This window comes from Trichosurus vulpecula, chromosome 1 (genome assembly GCF_011100635.1).
Source record: "Trichosurus vulpecula isolate mTriVul1 chromosome 1, mTriVul1.pri, whole genome shotgun sequence".
Classification (NCBI taxonomy): Eukaryota; Metazoa; Chordata; class Mammalia; order Diprotodontia; family Phalangeridae; genus Trichosurus; species Trichosurus vulpecula.
The window spans coordinates 139830229-139836427 of NC_050573.1; the positions used below are offsets into that span (position 1 = coordinate 139830229).

At 35.8% G+C, this 6199-nt stretch overlaps 1 pseudogene; it reads right to left on the reverse strand.

Moving 5' to 3' along the window:
* Positions 1 to 643: 643 nt before the first annotated feature.
* Positions 644 to 1119, reverse strand: LOC118837158 (annotated as a pseudogene).
* Between the last annotated feature and the right edge of the window lie 5080 nt (positions 1120 to 6199).

The window sequence follows — 6199 nt, forward strand, 5'->3', positions numbered from 1 at the left end:
TAAGATTCTGAAAAGCTCTGCTATTGCCTCTGGCTACTGCTGCCTCTGAATTTATGTAGTTCTCTCCTCTTGGGAGCCATGTGATTGCCTGGAGGGGCACCACAGATGTAGAGACTTTCAGTCCATTATTTCTGTAGCTCTTGTGTTCTCCAAGTCTCTCAGTACTGATTATCTTTCCAGTGTCTGTTTTGTTGTGTTTTTGCCAAAATTTAATTCTATTTAAAAATTCCGAACTATATTCTTTCTCCTATTTCTTGGGCAATCAGAAGCCTAAATGTTTCTTGGTCAAAATTTCCAGTGATCAAAATATTTGAACCACAAAAAGAAATATTTTATTTGGGACAATCTGAATCCAACAACAGATTATTAAAAATAAAAGTCCAGGGGGCGGGGGTGGGGAAAGGTGACCATGAAGCAAGAGACTTCCACAGGAATAGAAATAATTGAAATGAATTTGAAAAATTACTGAATGATATTTCTCTAAAAGAAAGAAGTAAATCTTTATTCCTTTGAGGCATGGCGAGCATTCTGAGACACTTCATAAATAAGATTATCTTGCTCTTCAGGAAGGGAGAAGAAACATCCTGTTTTTGGTACACAATTAAATACACTATCCTCTGTTGTGACCAAGTGGTGGTCACTCTTCAACAGTACAATCTAGACATCAAGCAATAAAATCCAAAGGTCTGTTGAATCCACCTTTTCTATTCATATATTGCCTGTACTTCCCCTTCTGAGACACATTTATGGCATATGCATTTAGAGAACCATTGACTTTTTTCCCCTTTTGTGGTATCAAAAGAAGCAAATCCCATTAATTTCATCATTTCACTTTCTTCTTGTTTTGCTTTCCAAGTCTTCTTCAGTAATTTCACATTCTTTGCTTTTTGTTTCCTTAGTTTCATTCTTCTCATAATCCCTCCTTTCTTTTAGCTGGGAAAGGGGAGGCAGATCAATGTTTTCTTGGGGATCTGGATCTCCTCCCAGGTAGAGAGTGAGAACGACTCCTCCTCCTATCTCTCTCTCAGGATCGGGACAGTCTCGATGCCTTTTCTCTCTCCATGTAGAACGGGATCGCCCCTCGGAGAGGAACAGGGAACTACTCCTGCTCCGGCCCATGAACCGCTCTGGACCTCTACTGCCGGGAGTCCCAGTGTCTGTTCTTTTAAGGAAAAATCAAAAGGAATGTCTCAGGTACATTACGTGTCATCAATTATTTCCAAATGTCAAAACTCAATCAACCATGATGCTGTGGCAGTAATTGGTTGAATCGAGTAAACAAGTATTTATTAAATATTTTATTAAGTGCTTAACTATGTGCATATACTGGGACAAGTGCGAGTGATTCAAAGACAGAAAAAGACAGTGACTGCCCTCAGAGAGCTAAGATTTTAATGGGTTTGGAAGACACAATACACAAACTATATTGAGACAGAGAGAGAGAGAGAGAGAGAGAGAGAGAGAGAGAGAGAGAGAGAGAGAGAGAGAAGTAGATGCATACATATGTATATGTTCATATATATATATTTATATATACTAAATTGGAGGTAAGGTCAGAGGGAAGTCTTGGGTAGAAGGATAGAGGAGAAAGGCCCAGGAAAGTCTTCTTAGAGAAATTAGAATTTGAGGAGGCAGATGCCAGAGAGAAGCCAAGAAGTTGCCTGAGTTCTCTTCAGTTTTCCTCAGAAACAATATTAAATCAAGTCTCTAAAATAATTCTGGAGCAAAAGAATCCACAAAAAGATGGAATGAAACAATTTTCTAGCCCAAGATAACTTAGAAGGACTTCAGGAAAAGGTTTGTCTCACTTGGGTAAAAGGGGAGTGGAGCCCAGTCCACAGTATAGATCGTAGGCTAAGGCCCCTTTAGTTGGCAGGGCAGGCCAGCTGTGAGGCCTACAGCCCCAGAGCAGCTGGCAAATTGCCAGCCCAGGTACCCAGGCACAGCAGGCACAATAGACTGGGCCATCCTAGAGCAGTAGACAAGGTGCCAGCTACAGAGGCCCCAGGGCAGAAAGCCAGAGACCAGAACATGAACTAATAAGCTTGGAGTAGTATCACCTTTACCCTAGGAATGGGGCTCAAATTTTTAAAATAAGCAAAAACCAAAAAAGAGCCTTGACTATAGAAAGCTATTATGGTGACAGGGAAGATCAAAACACAAGTCAAAAGAGGACAACAATGTCAAGCCTTGAAGAGGAATATGAATTAATCTCAAGCCAAAAAAGTCATCTTGAAAGAGCTCAAAAAGGATTTTAAAAAATCAAGCTAGGTAGAAGAAAAATTGGGAAAATAACTGAGAATTATGCAAGAGAATTAAGAAAAAAAGAGTAAACAGCTTGGAAAAGGAAAAACAAAAATTGACTGAGGGAAATAACTCCTTAAAAAATAGAATTGGCTAAATAGAAAAAAAATCCACTGAAGAAAATAATTCCTCTAAAAGTAGAATTGCCCAAATTGAAATGGAGGTACCAAAGCTAACTAAAGAAAATGATTCCTTAAAAATTAGGATTGTGCAAGTGGAAGCTATGAGACATCAAGAATTGTTTAAACAAAATCAAAAGAATGAAAAAAATAGAAGAAAATGTAAGATATGTCATTGGCAAAACAAATGACCTGGAAAATAGATCCAGGAGAGATAATTTAAAAATTATTGGACTACCTGAAGGCCATGATAAAATAAAAGAATCTGGACAGCATCTTTTAAGAAATTATCAAGGAAAATTTCCCAGATATCCTAGAAACAGAAGTCATTGAAAGGATCCACCAATCACCTCCTGAAAGAGATCCCCAAATGAAAAATCCAAGGAATGTGGTAGTCAAATTCCCAAACTATCAGGTCAAGGAGAAAATATTTCAAGCAGTCAGAAAGAAACAATTCAAATATCAAGGAGCCACAGTCAGGATTACACAGCACTTAGCAACTTCTTCATTAAAGGATTGGAGGACTTGGAATATGATCTTCCAAAAGGGAAAGGAGCTTAGATTACAACCAAGAATCCACTACCTAGAAAAACTGAGCATAGTCTTTCAGGGGAACAGATAGATATTCAATGAAATAGGGGACTTTCAAACTTTCCTAATGAAAAGACTGAACTGAACAGAAAATTTAATCTTTGAATACAAGACTCATAAGAAACAGAAAAAGGTAAACAGGAAAGGAAAAAAAACCCAACGTATTATTCAATAAGGTTGAACTATTTATATCCTGTATTAGCAAGGCAATAAACACAACATCAACAATAACTGTTAATATGCCTATGTAGTTCTGTATCGCAAAATATGAGAGACTCTCCATATAAAAGGTAGAAGTCAAACATTTATTCAGACACCAGATAACCAGATCCCATAACCAAGCAACCAACTCCGACAACCAGTAGGCCCAATTTATCATAACAGCAAGGAACTTAAAACATAATATCACAGCATGGAGCCTTGCCATCCCCAAACCATCCACTCCCTGTTGGGGCCTTCCCAAAAACTCACTTGCAGCACACCATAGCACATCTGCTCTTTCCCTCAGCTCTGTCATAACTACTTTCTCAGCATTTCCTGTGACACAATTTCTTTTTCCTCTCAGTAAGCTCCTCTCGCCACGTGTGACTTAGGCTTCCTGTGATGTAAGTAGGTCACATGGCCTATTAATGGGTGGAAAAGATCTTAAAATCTAAATTTCTATTACACATCCCTACAAGGGAAGATGATACTTGTAACTCTTAAGAACTTTATCTCTATTAAGGCAATTAGAAGGAGTATACTTAGAGGGTGTGGGTATGAGTTAGTTTTGATGTAATGATAAAAAAATTAAAGGATTAAAAAAGGATTGCATTGGGAGAAGAGGAAAGGGCAAGGTAGAATAGTGTAAATTATACCACATGAAGAGGCATGAAAGACCTATTACATTAGAGAGAAAGAAGGGAAGGGTTGAGCATTGTTTGAACCTTACTCCCATCAGACTTGGCTCAAAGAGGGAATAACACCCACATTCAGTTGAGTAAAGAAATCTATCTTACCCTATAAGGAAATAGGAGGGAAAGAGGAAAAGAAAGGGGGGTAAACTGATAGAAAGGAGAGTGTATTGAAGGGAGTGATGGTCAGAAGCAAAACATTGGTGAGAAGGGACAGGGTAAAAGGAAAGAGAGAGAAAACATATAACATACAAACAGGGGGAAATAGGAAGGAAGGAAATATACAGTTAGTAATCATAACTGTGAATGTGAATGAGATGAACTCACCATAAAATGGAAGCAGATAGCAGAGTGTATTAAAAACCATAATTCTACAATATGTTGTTTACAAGAAACATATCTGAAGCAGAGCAACACACACAGAGTAAAGGTAAAAGGATGGAGCAGAATATATAATGCATCACCTGAAGTAAAAAAAAAAAAAGCGAGGGTAGCAATCCTGATCTCAGATAAGGAAAAGCAAAAACTGATCTAGTTAAAAGAAATAAGGAATGAAACTACACCTTATTAAAAGGTATTATAAACAATGAAGTGATATCAGTCCTAAACATATATGCACCAAGTGGTATAAGCATCCAAATTTTTACAGAAGTTAAGTGAGTTATGAGAAGAAATGGACAGCAAAACCATATTAGTGGGGGACCTCAACCTCCCCCTCTCAGAACTAGATAAATCTAACCACAAAATAAACAAGAAAGAAGTTAAGGAGGTGAATAGAATTTTAGAAAAAGTTGAATATGATAGACCTCTGGAGAAAATTGAATGGGCATAGAAAGGAATATATCTTTTTCTTAGCAGTATATGGTGCCTACACAAAAACTGACCACATATTAGGGTATAAAAACCTCACAATCCAATGCAAACAAGCAGAAATATTTAACACATCCTTTTCAGATCATGTTGCAATAAAAATTACATGTAATAAAGGGCCATGGTAAGATAGACTAAAAATTAAATGGAAACTAAACAATCTAATCCCATAGAATGAGTGGGTCAAACAACAAATCATAGAAACAATCAATATTTTCATCAAAGAGAATGGCAATAATGAGACAACAAAATTTATGGGATGCAGGCAAAGCAGTACTTATAGGAAATTTTTTCTCTTTAAATGCTTACATGAATAAAATAGAGAAAGAGCAGATCAACAAATTGGGCATGAAATTTAAAAAGTTAGAAAAAGAACAAACTAAAAATCCCCGATTAAATACCAAATTAGAAATTCTGGAGATCAAAGAAGGGATTTAAAAAAATTTAAAGTAAGAAAACCATTGAACTAATAACTAAAACTAAGCTAATTTTATGAAAAAAAAAACACAGACAAATTTTTGGTTAATTTGATTCCAAAAAATGAAAGAAGAAAACCAAATTATTAGTATCAAAAATGAAAAGGGTGAATTCACCACCAATGAAGAGGAAATTAAAGCAAAGATTAGGAGCTATTCTCCCCAAATATATGCCAATAAATCTGAGAAGCTAAATGAAATGAGTGAAAATTTACAAAAACATAATTGCCCAGATTAATAGAAGAGGAAATACTTAGGTAACCAATTTTAGAAAAAGTAATGAATAAGCCACTAATGAACTAACTGTGGAAAAATATCTCCAGGGCCAAATAGTTTTACAAGTGAATGAAGGACAAACATTTAAACAACAATTAATTAAAATACTAGAAACTATTTGGAAAAATAGACAGAATCCTACTAAATTCCTTTTATGACACAAATATGGTGCTGATACCTAAACTGGGAAGAGCCAAAATAAAGAAAATTATAGACAGATTTCCCTAATGAATATTGATGCAAAAATTATAAATAAAATATTAGTAAAGAGATTACAGTAATTTATCACCAGGTTAATACTCTAAGACCAGGTAGGACTTATACCAGGAATGCAGAGCTAACTCAATATTTGCATAATTTACCATATCAATAACAAAACAAACAGAAATCATATGATTATCTCAATAGATGCAGAAATAGCTTTTGAGAAACTACAGCACCCACTCCTATTAAAAACACTAGAAAGCATAGGAATAAATGGAGCTTTCCTTAAAATGATAAGTAGCATCTACCTAAAACCATCAGCAAGCATTATCTGTAATGGGGATAAGCCAGAAGCCTTTTTATTAAGACCAGGGGTGAAGCAAAGATATCCATTATCATCACTATTATTCACAATTGTACTAGAAATCTTAACTTTAGCAATAAGGGAAGAAAAAGAAATTGAAGG